Source organism: Peromyscus californicus, unplaced genomic scaffold (genome assembly GCF_007827085.1).
Source record: "Peromyscus californicus insignis strain IS unplaced genomic scaffold, ASM782708v3 Scaffold_7__1_contigs__length_154581171, whole genome shotgun sequence".
Lineage (NCBI taxonomy): Eukaryota > Metazoa > Chordata > Mammalia > Rodentia > Cricetidae > Peromyscus > Peromyscus californicus.
Genome location: NW_026294595.1, coordinates 59,826,388 through 59,842,497, shown reverse-complemented (window position 1 = coordinate 59,842,497; position 16,110 = coordinate 59,826,388).

The following is a 16,110-nucleotide window of genomic DNA, read 5'->3' as shown; positions in this document are numbered from 1 at the left end:
AGGTCTGGTTTAAGATTGTGCTTTAACAACCTAGTGTTGGGGAAAGACGGCTCAGTGGTTAAGAATCCTGGCTGATCTTCCAGAGAGGGCTTGGGTTCAATTGACAGCATCTACATGGCAGCTCACCACCATCTGCAAGTCCAGTTCTAGGGCAACCATGGGCACTACACTACACCCGTATGGTACACATGGCAACCATGGGCACTACACCCGTATGGTACACATGGCAACCATGGGCACTACACCCGCACGGTACACAGACACACAGGGCAACCATGGGCACACAGACACATGGTACACGGACACACATGGCAACCATGGACACTACACCTACATGGTACACATAGCAACCATGGGCACTACACCCGCACGGTACACGGACACACAGGGCAACCATGGGCACACAGACACACGGTACACAGACACACATGGCAACCATGGGCACTACACCTGCACAGTACACAGACACACATGACAACCATGGGCACTGCACCCGCATGGTGCACAGACACACATGGCAGCCATGGGCACTACACGGTACACAGACACACAGGGCAATCATGGGCACTACACCCATACGGTACACATGGCAAACATGGGCACTACACTACACGGTACTCAGACACACATGCAGGCAAAATACCTCTATACATAAAAATGAAAATAAAGCTTAAAAAATTAACAGAACAAAAGAAAAATGCAACTTAATATTTTTTTCCTAGGACTGTGTGCATTCTTTGACAATGTCACTCAATATACACAGTTTCCTGGGCAAAAAGATTTTAATACTGTAAGTACTCTCTAATTTCTGTGGTACCTTGAATATTTTTTTAGTGAGTATCTGAGCTTAAAGGACTAAAGTAGACATTGATAAATCCTAAATCTTATTAGTTGTGTATATATATATTTGAAATTACTAGTAAATTTTTATAGTAAATAAGTTTCATGAATCATGTATGTCTTATTTGCAAATGCAATCCTTTGAGTTATCTCAAGACTTAATAGGTTGGTCAGTGTTACAGATTCAAAAAGTAATTGTCATGCTTTAGAGCCCTTGTGTGTTATTTCGGTAAGTACAAGTTTTCCTTGATACACTAAAAACAAGCACTTAAACAAAGCAAAACCTAGTATGCATTTGTGTAAGATAACTATCCAAGGAACCTCATATATATAAGGAAGGATTGACTTATCTAATCTTATAGTTCTAGAGGGATGAGAGTCCATCACCATCACAGGGAAGCTTCAAGTGAGCAGCAAGCTTAGAGGTCACATCTTTAACTGCAAACAGAAAGAGCAAACTAGAATAGGCTAGAGTCTATAAACTCTCAAAATACTCCCCCAGTCACAGGGTTTCTCTCACAAGGAGACTTACAAAATAGGGCCAACAACCAAGAACCAAGTATTCAAACCTCAGAGCCTATGACTCTGTTAATTTTTAACAGAATGGACAGTAAACACCAGAATCTCAATTTATGAAAGGTAATAATTACAACATCTATTTAAAATCATTGTAGTATTTAAAAATGAAATAATATATGAGAAGATTCTGTGCAACTGTTAACAGAGGTGCCTTAGTACATGTTATTTCTCGCTCTCATTAGTGTTTTATCTTCTACTTATGGAATAAAACTTTAGGGTGTAAATTTGAGTATATTACATGTTTTCTGACCAAAAGATTCAAATGAATATTCAGTTTCTGAATGCTCTTAACTTTCTTTATTGAGTCTCTGCTCATATAAATCAGACTTCCTGTGAGTTTTCTCCAATTTTATCAAAAATCCTTGAAAGAGGATGTTTTCATTTCTGTTGGGAATGCTGTGTTACTTTCTGGAGAAAACTTTGAAATTTAATATCATAGATTGTGAGACGACATTCAGACACCAGATAACTGTTTGAATTCCTACTTTTTATATGTAATCAATGATTAATAAGGGCAAATTTGCTAACTGATAACATTCTGACATTGAAAAAATGCTAATATTACAAAATAAATTAATATTACAAAAGTATTTATATTGAGATAATCTTGTATCCTGCCACCTTACTGAAGGAGTTTATCAGCTGTCGGAGTTCCCTGGTAGAATTTTTGGGGTCACTTATGTATACTATTATATTGTCTGCACATAGTGAAAGTTTGATTCTTCCTTTCCAATATGTATCCCATTGATCTCCTTTTGTTGTCTTATTGCTCTAGCTGGAACTTCAAGTACTATATTGAATAAGTATGGGGAGAGTGGACAGCCTTGTCTTGTTCCTGATTTTAGTGGAATTGTTTTGAGTTTCTCTCCATTTAATTTGATGTTGGCTGTCAGCTTGCTGTAAATTTCCCTTATTATGTTTAGGAATGTTCCTTGTATTCCTGATCTCTCTAGAACCTTTATCATGAAGGGGTGTTGGATTTTGTCAAAGACTTTTTCAGCATCCAATGAGATGATCATGTGTTTTTTTTTTTCTTTCAGTTTGTTTATATGGTGTATTACATTGACAGATTTTTGTATGTTGAACCATCCTTGCATCCCTGGGATGAAGCCTACTTGGTCATGGTAGATAATTTTTTTGATGTGTTCCTGCATTCGGTTAACCAGTATTTTATTGAGCATTTTTGCATCAATGTTCATGAGGGAGACTGGTCTGTAATTCTCTTTCTTTGTTGCATCTTTGTGTGGTTTGGGTATCAGGGTAACTGTAGCCTCATAAAAATAATTTGGTAATGTTCCTTCTGTTTCTATGGTGTGGATCAATTTGAAGAGTATTGGTATTAGCTCTTCTTTGAAAATCTGGTAGAATTCTGTGCTGAAACCATCTGGTCCTGTGCTTTTTTTTTTGGTTGGGAGAGTTTTAATGACCATTTCTATTTCCTTAGGGGTTATTGGTCTATTTAAATAGTTTATCTGGTCTTGATTTAACTTTGGTATGGGGTACCTATCCAGAAAATCGTCCATTTCTTTCATATTTTCCAATTTTGTGGAGTACAGGTTTTTGAAATATGACCTGATGATTCTCTGGATTTCCTCATTGTCCATTGTTATGTCTCCCTTTTCATTTCTGATTTTGTTAATTTGGATGCTCTCTCTATGATTTTTGGTTAGTTTGGATAAGGGCTTGTCTATCTTGTTGATTTTCTCAAAGAACAAACTCTTTGTTTCATTGATTCTTTGCATTGTTCTCTTTGTTTCTTGCTGTGGGATGGTCTGTATGTCAAATTGCTCTGATTGGTCAATAAATAAAACACTGATTGGCCAGTGGCCAGGCAGGAAGTATAGGCAGGACTAACAGAGAGAAGAAAGGAGATAACAGGAAGGTGGGAGGAGACACTGCCAGCCACCACCATGACAAGCAGCACGTGAAGACGCTGGTAAGCCACAAGCCACGTGGCAGGGTATAGATTTTATAGAAATGGATTAATTTAAGCTGTAAGAACAGTTAGCAAGAAGCCTGCCACGGCCATACAGTTTGTAAGCAATATAAGTCTCTGTGTTTACTTGGTTGGGTCTGAGTGGCTGCGGGACTGGCGGGTGAGAGAGATTTGTCCTGACTGTGGGCCAGGAAAACTCTAGCTACAGTTTCTATTTGATTGATTTCAGCTTTCAAAGTGATTATTTCCTGGTATCTGTTTCTCCTGGGTGAGTTTGCTTTTTCTTGTTCTAGAGCTTTCAGGTTTACTGTTAAGTTACTAGTGTGAGATTTCTCCAACTTCTTTATGTAGGCATTTAGTGCTATGAGTTTCCTCTTGGCACTGCTTTCATAGTGTCCCATAAGTTTGGGTATGTTGTAAATTTGTTTTCATTGAATTCTAGGGAATCTTTAATTTCTTTCTTTCTTTCTTCCTTGACCCATTGGTGGTTCAATTGGGTATTATTCAGTTTCCATGAGTTTGTAGGTTTTCTGTAATTTTTGTTGTTGAAATCTAACTTTAATTCATGGTGGTCCAATAATATACAGGAGGTTATTCCAATTGTTTTGTATCTGTTGACATTTGTTTTGTGACCAAGAATTTGGTTGATTTTGGAGAAGGTTCCATAGGGTGCTGAAAAGAAGGTATATTCTTTTGTGTTAGTGTAGAATATTCTGTAGATATCTATTAAGTCCATTTGTGTCATAATGTCTGTAAGTTCCCTTATTTCTCTGTTAAGTTTCTGTCTGGCAGAACTGTTCATTGGTGAGAATGGGGTGTTGAAGTCTCCCACTACTAGTTGCTGCGGGCCGCAGGAATATATCATAAGAACTCAGCTGGTTATGGCAAAGTCACTACCTGGAGGAATCAGGGAATTCCTCCAGAGGAAGCCAAATCCCAAGGAGTTTTTGGTGTTACTTGGCTTGTTATATATCAGCTGTCTTCTGTTATGAAAATCATGTGTGCCTTCATAGTTTTCCCAATTGACTTTTCCCTAAGAACGGCTAACAATGTGGACTGATCACTCTCTAGACATACACATTCCAGGCATTTGGAGAACAGCCTCAGGAAAGGCTTTCTCTGGAATCAGATAACTCCCCTAGCCACTTTCAAGGGCTAAAGGAGACACCACCCAGGTGGTTGCCCAACTTCCGAGGACTAACAGTGATAACCACCCACAGGCGAGTCTCCTGACTTAAGGTAAATTCCACAAGGAGACACCGCCCAGGTGGTTGCCCAATTTCCGAGGACTAACAGTGATAACAGCCCACATACAAGTCTCCTGACTTAAGGTAAATTCGACAAGGAGACACCGCCTAGGTCAGGTGGACGTTAAGTAATAGCTTTACACAATTTAGCTCGGACCCTCCTTATATATACTGGGACCTCCAGGGCAGAGGGTCAGAGAAGAGAAAAGAGAATGGAAGAACTAGACGGGTAAGAACTTGAGAGGAACAAACTGAGATGGGGAAGAACTAGATTGAAGGGCTAGAAGAGAGTACTAGAGGAATGAGATGGAAGATGAGGATGAGCCAGATGGGGAACAACAAGATGAGGAAGAACGAGATGAGGAGAGAGAAGGAGATGGGAGAAAAGATGATATGGGAAGGAACAAGATGGATGAGACCCTAGAAGGGGCAGAACAAGATGAAGGAATTAAGATAGAACCCAGAGGGGACCGCGGACAAGTGTAGAGAGAAATCAGGCAAGAAAAGACCTAAATATGAGCGCAGAATATAAGCTTGTAACTGACACAGAATAATAAAGTTTATGGACTAAGGAGTTTCGTGTACATAGATTCATTTCTTCTCATCAAAGATTAATTATCAGCTGGTTGTAGATTCTTCCCGGACCCTGGGAGGGGACTATCGAGGGGCTGGACCCCCATAGTCCCCGATAACTAGTGTATGGGGTTTGATGTGCAATTTAAGCTTTAGTAATGTTTCTTTTACAAATGTCGGTGCCCTTGTATTTGGGGCATAAATATTCAGAATTGAGACTTCATCTTGTCGGATTTTTCCTGTGATAAATATGTAATGTCCTTCTTGATCTCTTTCGATTGATTTTAGTTTGAAGTCTATTTTATTAGGTATTAAGATAGCTACACCAGCTTGCTTCTTAAATCCATTTGATTGAAAAGTCTTTTCCAAGCCTTTTAATCTGAGGTAGTGTCTGTCTTTGAAGTTGAGGTTTGTTTCTTGTATGCAGCAGAAGGATGGATCTTGTTTTCATATCCATTCTGTTAGCCTGTCTCATTTTATAGGGGAATTGAGACCATTGATATTAATGGATACTAATGACTAGTGATTGTTAATTCCTGTTATTTTTTTTTGGTGGTAGTATTGTATATTTCCCTTTTTTCGTATTTGTTGGTGTGGAACTATCTATTGCCTATGTTTTCATGGGTGTATCTAACTTCCTTAGGTTGGGTTTTTCCTTCTAGTGCTTTCTGTAGGGCTGGATTTGTGGAAAGATAGTGTTTAAATCTTGCTTTATCATGGAATATTTTCTTTACTTCATCTATGTTAATTGAAAGTTTTGCTGGGTATAATAGTCTGGGTTGGCATCCATGCTCTCTTAGTGTCTACATAACGTCTGTCCAGGTCCTTCTGGCTTTTAGAGTCTTCATTGAGAAGTCAGGTGTTATTTTTCTAGGTCTGCCTTTATATGTTACTTGGCCTTTTTCCTTTGCAGCTCTTAATATTTTTTCTTTTTTTAATTTAATTTTATTTTATTTAAAAATATAATTTAATTCTACATATCAGCCACGGATTCCCTTGTTCTTATCCCGCCCACCCCCCTCCCTTTCCCCCCAGGCCACCCCCCATTCCCATCTCCTCCAGGGCAAAGACTCCCCCGAGGATTGAGATCAACCTGGTAGACTCAGTCCAGGCAGGTCCAGTCCCCTCCTCCCAGGCCGAGCCAAGCGTCCCTGCATAAGCCCCAGGTTTCAAACAGCCAACTCATGCACTGAGCACAGGACCGGGTCCCACTGCCTGGATGCCTCCCAAACAGATCAAGCCAATCCACTGTCTCACCTATTCAGAGGGCCTGATCCAGTTGGGGGCCCCTCAGCCATTGGTTCATAGTTCATGTGTTTCCATTTGTTTGGCTATTTGTCCCTGTGCTTTATCTAACCTTGGTCTCAACAATTCTTGCTCATATAAACCCTCCTCTTTCTCGCTAATTGGACTCCCAGAGCTCCACCCGGGGCCTAGCTGTGGATCTCTGCATCCAATTTCCTCAGTCATTGGATGGGGTTTCTAGCACGACAATTAGGGTGTTTGGCCATCCTATCACCAGAGTAGGTCAGTTCGGGCTGTCTCTTAATATTTTTTCTTTATTCTGTATGTTTAGTGGTTTGATTATTATGTGGTGAGGGGACTTTTTTTTGGATCCAATCTGTTTGGTGTTCTGTAACTTCTTATATCTTTATAGGCATTTCCTTCTTTAGGTTGGGAAAGTTTTCTGTGATTTTGTTGAATATATTTTCTATGCCTTTGAGTTGGTATTCTCCTTCTTCTATCTCTATTAATTGTTGGTTTGATCTTTTCATGGTGTCCCAAATTTCCTGGGCATTTTGGGTCATGACTTTTTTGGCTTTAGTGTTTTCTTTGACTGATGAATCTACTTCCTCTATCGTATCTTCAATGCCAGAGATCTGCTCTTCCGTCTCTTGCATTCTGTTGGCTATGCTTGCATCTGTAGTTCCTGTTCGTTTACTCAGATTTTCCACTTCCAGCATTCCTTCAGTTTGTGTCTTCTTTATTGTCTGGATTTCAGTTTTCAAATCTTGAACTGTTTTCCTCACTTGTTTAATTGTTCTCTCTTGGCTTTCAAGGGATTTACTGATTTCTTCCCATTTTTTGTTTGACTTTTCCTTGAATTCTTTAAGGGAATTTTTCATTTCCTCTTTAAAGATCTCTATCATCTTCTTAAGGTCATTTTTAAGGTCGATTTCTTCTGTTTCTTCTGTGTTGGGATGTTCAGGTCTTGCTGCAGTAGGTTCTGATGGTGCCATACTGGTTTTTTTTGTTGTTGACTGTATTTTTGCACTGGCATCTACCCATCTCTTTCTCCACTTGGTGGAAGCAGTGTCTGTGTCTGAGAGAGCCTCTCTTGTTCTGATGTATACTCTTGGTCCAGTGGGAGCTCTTGGTCTAATCGGTGCTGAGGGACTCTGTCTCAAGGAGCAGATCTTAGTCCAATTGGCACTCATGGGCTCTGTCTCAGGGAGTAGCTCTTAGTGCAATCTGGCACTGGCAGGCTCTGTCTCAGGGAACACTTGCAGTCTTGGAGGGTGGGTGGGGTTTGGGGGAGGTGTGGCTTGTGGTTCTGATGAGGTGTGGTTACAGGGTCTGATGGTCTGCAGGAGGCCTGCCTATTGGCTTGAGACTGGGACTGCAATGGGTGGTTGTGTGGGAGCTCAGGGTTGTGCCCTTCGACCCCATCTAGACAAAGACTCACCTTTTAGTCCAGTCAGGCACTGGCAGGCTCTGTCTTAGGGAACAGTTGGAGTCTCAGAGGGTCGGTGGGATTTGGGGGAAGTGAGGCTTGTGTGTTGCAGGGTCTCTTGGGGGATGGTGGTAGTCTTACCTGCCTGCAGGAGGACTGCCTGCCAACTGGCCTGTAACTGGGACTGCAATGAGTGGTGGTGTTCAGGTGTAGGTTGCGTCCCTAGACCCAAAGCCTAGGGGCTGGGGTGTTCAGGTATGAGGATAAAGACTCACCTCTTAGTTCAATTGGGTGCTGGCGGACTCTGTCTCAGGGAACAGTTCACTACTATATTTTTAAGACAATAGGAAATACAACAAAATTGTATGTAATTCAATAATATATGAAACACTAAGTAATTTAATTTTACAAAACAGTTATATTTGATGGATTAATTAGACAAGCATTGAAAACCTACATTTTGTGAATGACCTTTAACATCAGTGCATTGGTAGCAGAGAGAGTATTATGATGATAAAGAATGGCAGAGTGTTTCAATGGGAGGACCGCTAAAGCTAGAATTATGAAGCTCAAGCTGTCATTTCACAGCCCTGATTCAAATTTATCACCTTCCTTGGAAAACCATTTTCTTTTGTGAGTTTTTTTCTCTATAAATTATTTCCAGCAGGCTTCACTATCCCTTTCCTTACCCAATTCACATTAATATTTTCATCAATTACCTGTAGTATCTATCAATATAATAGCTTTGCCTGCCTACACATGAAAGCATCGACTTTTCCTTTTTGTAGATGTTCTCTATCTTTTGCTTCATTTCTATATTTTCTTTCTACTTCTGTTTATTTCTCAAGTGTATCATCTGTGGTATATACCCTTTCAGCTCAAGATCTTTCTGGCTACCATGCCATATTTTCCCTGGTGCATAGCCAACACTTATGAATTTATATTTCACAAGGGGAATCAAACTAGAAAAAGTGTTTACAGGAACTTACTGCAGCTTTGGGACACTCAGACTAACAAGATTATACACAGTTTTGTCAGCTTATTTTCTTAGTCAGTGTTCTATTGCTGTGAAGAGACTCCTTGACCATGCACGGCAACTCTCATAAAAGAAAGTATTCATTTGGAGTTTTCTCACAGTTTCAGAGATTAGCCCATTATCATCATGATGGAGAGCATGGCTGCATGGCTGCATGCAGACAGACATGGTACTGGAGAGGTAACTGAGAGTTCTACATTCTGATCTGCAACCAGCAGGAAGAGAGTGAGATACTGGGCATGTCTCAAGCTTTTGAGATAAGAGCTTAGCCCACCCCCAGTGATACATTTCCTCCAACAAGGCCATATCTCCTAATCCTTCTCAAGTAGTGCCACTTGCCAATGACTAAGCATTCAAATATATGAGCCTATGGGAGCCATTCTTATTTAAACCACCACATTGCACTGCCTGGCTCCCATAGGTCTGAAACATTATCATAATGTAAAAATGCATTACATCTACCTCAAAAGTCTCCATAATCTATTACAGTCTCAACACTGTTTAAAACTTCAAAGTTCAAAATCTCTTCTGAGACTCATAGCAATCTCATAACTGTAACCCCCTACAAAATCAAAATGAAAAAACAGATCATATACTTCCAACATACAATGGCACAGGATATATATTGCCATTCCAAAAGGAAGGAAAGGTTGAATAGCAAGAAAATACTGGATCAAAGTAAGACTGAAAACCAGTACGGCAAATTCCAAATTCTGTATCTCTGTGTCTGATATCAGAGTTCTTCAGATCTCTAATACCTTTCAGCTTTTTTGACTGCAACATACTTCTGTCACTTGGGGTGTCTCCACACCAGGTCTGCAGCTTTCCATGGCATGTATTCCATGACTCTATCCCATCCAAAATCTTGGGGTATCCAATGAAATCCAAAATTCACCTTCATAGCTTCATGCAGTGATTTCTCTGGGAATCCATGCAGGGACATCACTGGTGTATGTTTGGTCTTAGTGGTTTTCCATAGTCAAGGAGATAGATTCTACAACTCTTGTCTTGTATCCTTAACTCTAAAGCCAGAATCATGTGGCTGACATTGCCAAATTTTGCTGCTTCCTGGTGTTGGAACATGGCCCCCCTCATTCAATCACAACACATCAGCTTTCTGTTGTTGATGGCTGTATTCACTTATTAAGCTTTTCTTTAATTCCTTTTTAGAAGTTGGAAGTTCAGCTGCCCTGAGGACACCGTTCTCTTTATTCTATTTAGTAGCAGGCTTTTTTCCTTTAAATATTCTATCTCCTTGCATATTGTACTTAGCTTCATTGCACTTCCTGGTGCTCCATGTTTAGCTTGCTCCTTTTTATTTTAGATCTGCATAAGAGTGACTACTAATAACCACACAACAGCATCAATACTAGGCTGTCTTGAAATCCCCCTTGCCAATGCCATTAACCCAAAACTCTTCACTGTAACCTTAGGCAGATTTTTTGGATAAGGATAGAGGGCAGGCACATTCTTAGCCAAAATATCACAAGAACAGTCTCTAGGACAGTTACTAATATTCTTCTCCTCTAAAAATTCTTGAGCCAGGCTGTTGTAATCTACATTGTTCTGAGCACCACTGTCTTCTAAGTTCCTACTAATATTGCCCATTAAGCCTCACGTAAAATGTTCAACTGTTTTCTTAATCCAAAGTCTCAAAAACCCAATTACACTAACAAACAGCATGGTCAGGTCTGTCACAGCAATACCCTCAGTTCTGGCCTAAATTACTGTCTTAGTTGGTGTTCTACTGCTGTGTGAGAGGCAGGTTTGGGGACCACAGAGGGGGAGAATAATGAAAGAGACATCTTGATATGGGAGCCTGTTGCATGGTTCAGGAGAAACCTGGTGCCAGGGAAACCCCCAGGAATCTACAAGGATGACCTCGGCTAAGACTCCTAGCAATAGTGGAGAGGGTGCCTCAACTGGCCATCTACTGTAATCAGATTGGTGACTATCTTAATTGTTATCAGAGAGCCTTTATCAGTAACTGATAGAAGCAGATGCAAAGATCCATAGCCAAGCACTTGGCAGGGCTCCAGGAGTCCTGCTTAAAAAAGGGAGGAGAGATTGTAAGAGCCAGGAGGGTCAAGGTCATGAAGGGGGAACCCACAGAGACAGCTGACATGGGCTTATGGGAGCTCATAGACTCTGAGCCAACAGTTAAGGAGCTTACATGGGACCTAGCTAGGCCCTCTGTGTGTGTGTGACAGTTTTGTAGCTTGGTCTGTTTGTAAGGGTCCTAGCAGTGAGATCAGGACCTGTTCCTGGCACTTAGCTGGCCTTTGGGAACCTGTTCCCCATTCTGGATTACCTTGCCCAGCCTTGATACAGGGGAGGGAGCCTAAATTTGGTGTGCCATATTTTGTTCAAGCCCATGGGAGGCCTGCCCCTTTCTGAATGGTGATGGAGAAGGAGTGGATAGAGAGGTAGGTAGATAGGAGGTGGGGAATGGGCATGGGAGGAGAGGAGGGAGGGGAAACTGTGGTCAGTATGTAAAATAAATGAAAAGAATTAACAAAATAAAATAAGTTAGAAATGAAAAAGTAAAAGAAAAAAAAGAAAATGGCAAAAATTACTCTTAGAAAACATTTTATGGGGACTATTTTTCAACTTCAGAGTTTAATTTTATTATCATCATAGTGGGGAAAATTGTGGCATGCAGGCAGGTGCTGGAGCAGTAATTCAGAGCTATATCCTGATCAGCAGGTAGAGAAAAAGAGAGACACTGAGCCTGGGCTTTGGAAACCTCAGAGCTCCCCTCCAGTGACACACCTCATCCAACAAGGCCACACCTCTTAATCCCTTAGAAATGGTGCTACTCACTGATGCCTAAGCATTTAAGTGTATGAGCCTATGGGGGGGGGGCATTCTTATTCAAACCACACCACTTACTAAATCATGTACAGACATGTTTTTTTTTTTTTTTTTTTTTTTTTTTTGGTTTTTCGAGACAGGGTTTCTCTGTGTAGCTTTGCGCCTTTCCTGGAACTCACTTGGTAGTCCAGGCTGGCCTCGAACTCACAGAGATCCGCCTGGCTCTGCCTCCCGAGTGCTGGGATTAAAGGCGTGCGCCACCACCGCCCGGCTGTACAGACATGTTTTAACAACAGATCAAACGTGCTTCTATACTCTGTAGGGTATAGTTCTCATACTAACACACAGACACGCTCCATTGTGCCCCTTTATTATTCTTACTTTTAATATGTACCCCAAGTGCCTATAACCCAATTCAAATTATCTTCAGAAGACAAATAATCTTGTATATTAAAAGATAATATTGTTCAACAGTTATTTCTTATTTATTATAGGAAAGTACAAAGGAGTGAATCTTCCCCCAAATTCTGGTTTTGACTAAATTGCCTAATCTCATGCTAGCAGTTAAATTCAATGAGATTCACAGACACACATAGAGTTTATGCATTATTCAGTCACTTGAACTACAGTGATTAATGATTAATATAAATGAAAACATCATTAAAATATCTAAATACATATAATGAATCTAAATAATAATCTTAGCTGATTTACCATGTGAACAATTTACAATCACACCTATATTTAATACAATTATATTTTTGGCTCAATAAACTGCTTTGAGAAAAAAATTCATGGAAAAATTAAAAACCACGTTTTTTTTTAAATTTAAATTCTTTTTTCACAGAAGAGGAAGAAGGCCTGTTAAAGCCAGAGTTCAGGAAGGAGTATAGGCTATGGAATAGTGTCTTCTCAACATGACATGGCCTTTGCATTCATAGACTCACAACAGCCGTTTGTACAAGACCTATACAAAATTAACCCAGTCAATATTCCAGCATGGATATAGGGGGCAGGGTCTCATTAGATTCTACTCCTAGCTGATGAGCTACTGAAAGGTGATGTTTGCTAGGGCAGGGAGGATCAGTTCCTTCAGGGGTTTGTCTCCTTGTAATTGACCATACTCTAGTGGATGACCATGCTCACATGAATACTGGCTGCACAAATCAGACAGTGATTTGTTTAAAAAAAAAAGCACATGAGAATTGAAAAGGAATATTTTGTAGGGTGACATCTGGCAGAAGTTGAGGAGAGGTGATTGATATAATGAAAGTACATTATGTAAATATATGAGGTTCTCAAAGAATCAATAAAAACTACATTGCAAAACCCTACAATTTTTCTATTGTTTATAGATGTACCAACAAAAACTCTTATTGTGAAATATATTTTACTTTAAGTATTAATCTATAGAAACCCTATTGTGTGTTTAAAACATGACCTCGACTTAGCTATTTTACCACAAAAAAGAAGTAAAATAATTGTCAAATACCTTGATTGGAATTTACTAACTGTTCACTTGGGAGAAGAATATTTTTTCTCACCATAATTGTAATACCTTTAGCTAATCATTCCCTTTCCCTGTTCTTTCTCACTCTCTGATGACCACTATTCTTTTAACTTCTATGATTTCAGGTGTTTACATTGCATGTGCATGAGATCATGAAATACGGATTATTTCTGATACTTTGTAGCACACTGAGATGATTAACAATAATGTACTATTCACTTCAAAACATAAATGAAAGGACTTGCAATGTTTTCAGTGTGAATCAATGACAAAGTTTTAAAATAGTAGCTACACTAATCACCAGACTTAATCATCACACAACCTATACATGTGTTGGATCCCATAATTTGTGAACTTGTTTAGTGTAAAGACAAAATAAAAGAAAAACAGTGTCTTGATTTCAGATAGGCAGAAGATAGTATGTAAAGTTATTTCAGAATTAAATATTAAATACCTGAGTGATGGTGAATCAACACCCTTTAAAGTTAGTTCAGGTAATCTCTCTGTAGTAAAATCATTTTTAGTTCTTTCAAGAACCCTATTGCCAGGTTCATGTTACTTTAATGTGACTGAGATTCATTCACTATTGTTAACTATATCACACTCATAGATTCATCTGGGTCTTTAAAGTCATTGTTGATTCAATGAGCTATTAGCTTGTCAGGATGGAGGAATTGCATCACTCTAGAAACCTCTCCTTTAGTATAATTTACTAATAAGGATACAAAACCCCATTCTTCTTTAAGATTATCCTTTAAAACACACAAGAACTTCCCATTCTTTCTTAGGTTATTTTTGTATGAAAGTTGGATTAAATATTAATGAAATGCTCAAAATCAAATCATAAAATAAAAAATATAATGCACAGTGATATTATATAGAGACATGTAACTAAATTAAGACAAAGCAAATGAAATGGAGAAAACATCTTTTAAAGTAGCAGGAGAGAATTTCTTTTTTTTCCTATTTCTTTCTGTTTTATTCATTTAATATCTGCAGTTTTGAGAGTCAAAGATATAGGCCAGTATGATAGCAATTTTTCTTAAATTATACAATAAGCTTTAGATAGAGGACTGATAAACCCTGCACACTCAGATGTCCTTGAGAGGAGATGGCAGGTCAAATCAGATCTAAAATGCAACCCAAAAGAAATGGAAGAAAAAAAATACACTTACGTCAAGCCCCTTCATGGGCTCTTTCAGTTTTCTAGCAAGTGTAATGCTATATTTTCCATATAAACATGTATGTTGAGCATGTAAGAAGTAAAGAATAAGTAGGAATAGAACTTTAAATACAACTTACTGGAAATAATTTTATTATTTCATTGGTATCATGTCCATTAACCTAGAGTTTCACAACAAATACACAGCAGAGTCTGGTGTTCAAAGAGAGTGTCTGTTTTCCAGGTGTTAGCTTCTTAAGGCTCTTGGTCCAAATGAGATCACTGTTCAGAGTAATGAATGCAATTGGGAATCTCTTCCACTCTCTATTGACTGAAGGTCAACAGCCATCTGGTCTAACCCATGTTTGCTTTCCAATTGAGAGAGAATTTCTATGAAATTAGATGATGCATCACATATATGAAAGGAGAATGCATTCCAAGGAATGAAAAATCATATGAAATAGCTGTATCTGCCCAGCATGAGTATAAGAGGACAGTGTAACAGTGGTTCTCTCCTTCCAACATGTGTGTCCTGGGGACAGAATTCAGGAACTCAGGTGGTCAGGCTTGGAAGCTGGTGTCTTTACCAGCTCAGCCTTCTCAACAGTCTGAGATGCTGCATTTTATTAAATGCCTTTTCTGTATCTATGGTGATGATCACACTTTTTTCTCTTTATTGTGTTGATATAGTATGTTTTCTGATTTGCAAATATGGAATCATCAAATCATCCTTTTGTCCTGAGATGAATCTCGGCTGATCATAGTAAATGATGTTTTCATTGTAATATTGGATTCAATTTGCTAGAACTTTATTGAGTATTTTCATGTGTCCTTATCTAGAACATGATGTTGCAGCTTTCTTCAGGTTGAGCCTTTATCTGGCTTTATGTCAGTGGAATGTTGGCCTTATAGAATGTATTTAGATGGATTCATTGTTTCATTAACAAAATAATTTATTTCTTTAGTTATTGATTAGATTAAATAATTTAATAATTATTACTTGTTCACTTTAAACATTTACTAAAACTAAACATCAAAGCCTTCTTTCCCTAGACTCTAGACTTTTTTTTTTTTTTTTTTTTGGTTTTTCGAGACAGGGTTTCTCTGTGTAGCTTTGCGCCTTTCCTGGAACTCACTTGGTAGTCCAGGCTGGCCTCGAACTCACAGAGATCCGCCTGGCTCTGCCTCCCGAGTGCTGGGATTAAAGGCGTGCGCCACCACCGCCCGGCACCCTAGACTTTTATTTGAGGAAGACTCTTTGTTACTTACAAGATTTTATCACTGATTATCAGTCTTTTCAAGGTTTTCATGATTTAGTCCTTGTAACTTAAAGTTGAGGAATTTGTTCATTTCTTTTACTTTATCAGATGCCTTGGCATATAGTAGTTCTTAATAACCTGTAATGATGCCTATACTGTTTTATCTTTTAACTCTGATTCTGAATATTTTCTTCTTAATTCAGTTAAAGCTTTTTAAATGTTGCTTATATTTAAGTTTTTTAAAGAAAATATGTGTAATGTATGTATCTGTATGTGGGTATGTGTGCATGAATACAGTGTGTACAAAAACCACAAGAGGTGTTGTATTCCAGGGAGCTGGAGTCGTAGATATGTGGGGATTGGGAACTGAACTCAGGAACTCTGAAATAACAATACTGGATTCTTTTCATACAATGTATTCTGACTATGGTTTCTTTTCCCTCCAATCCTCCCAGATCCTCCCCACATCCCACACACCTA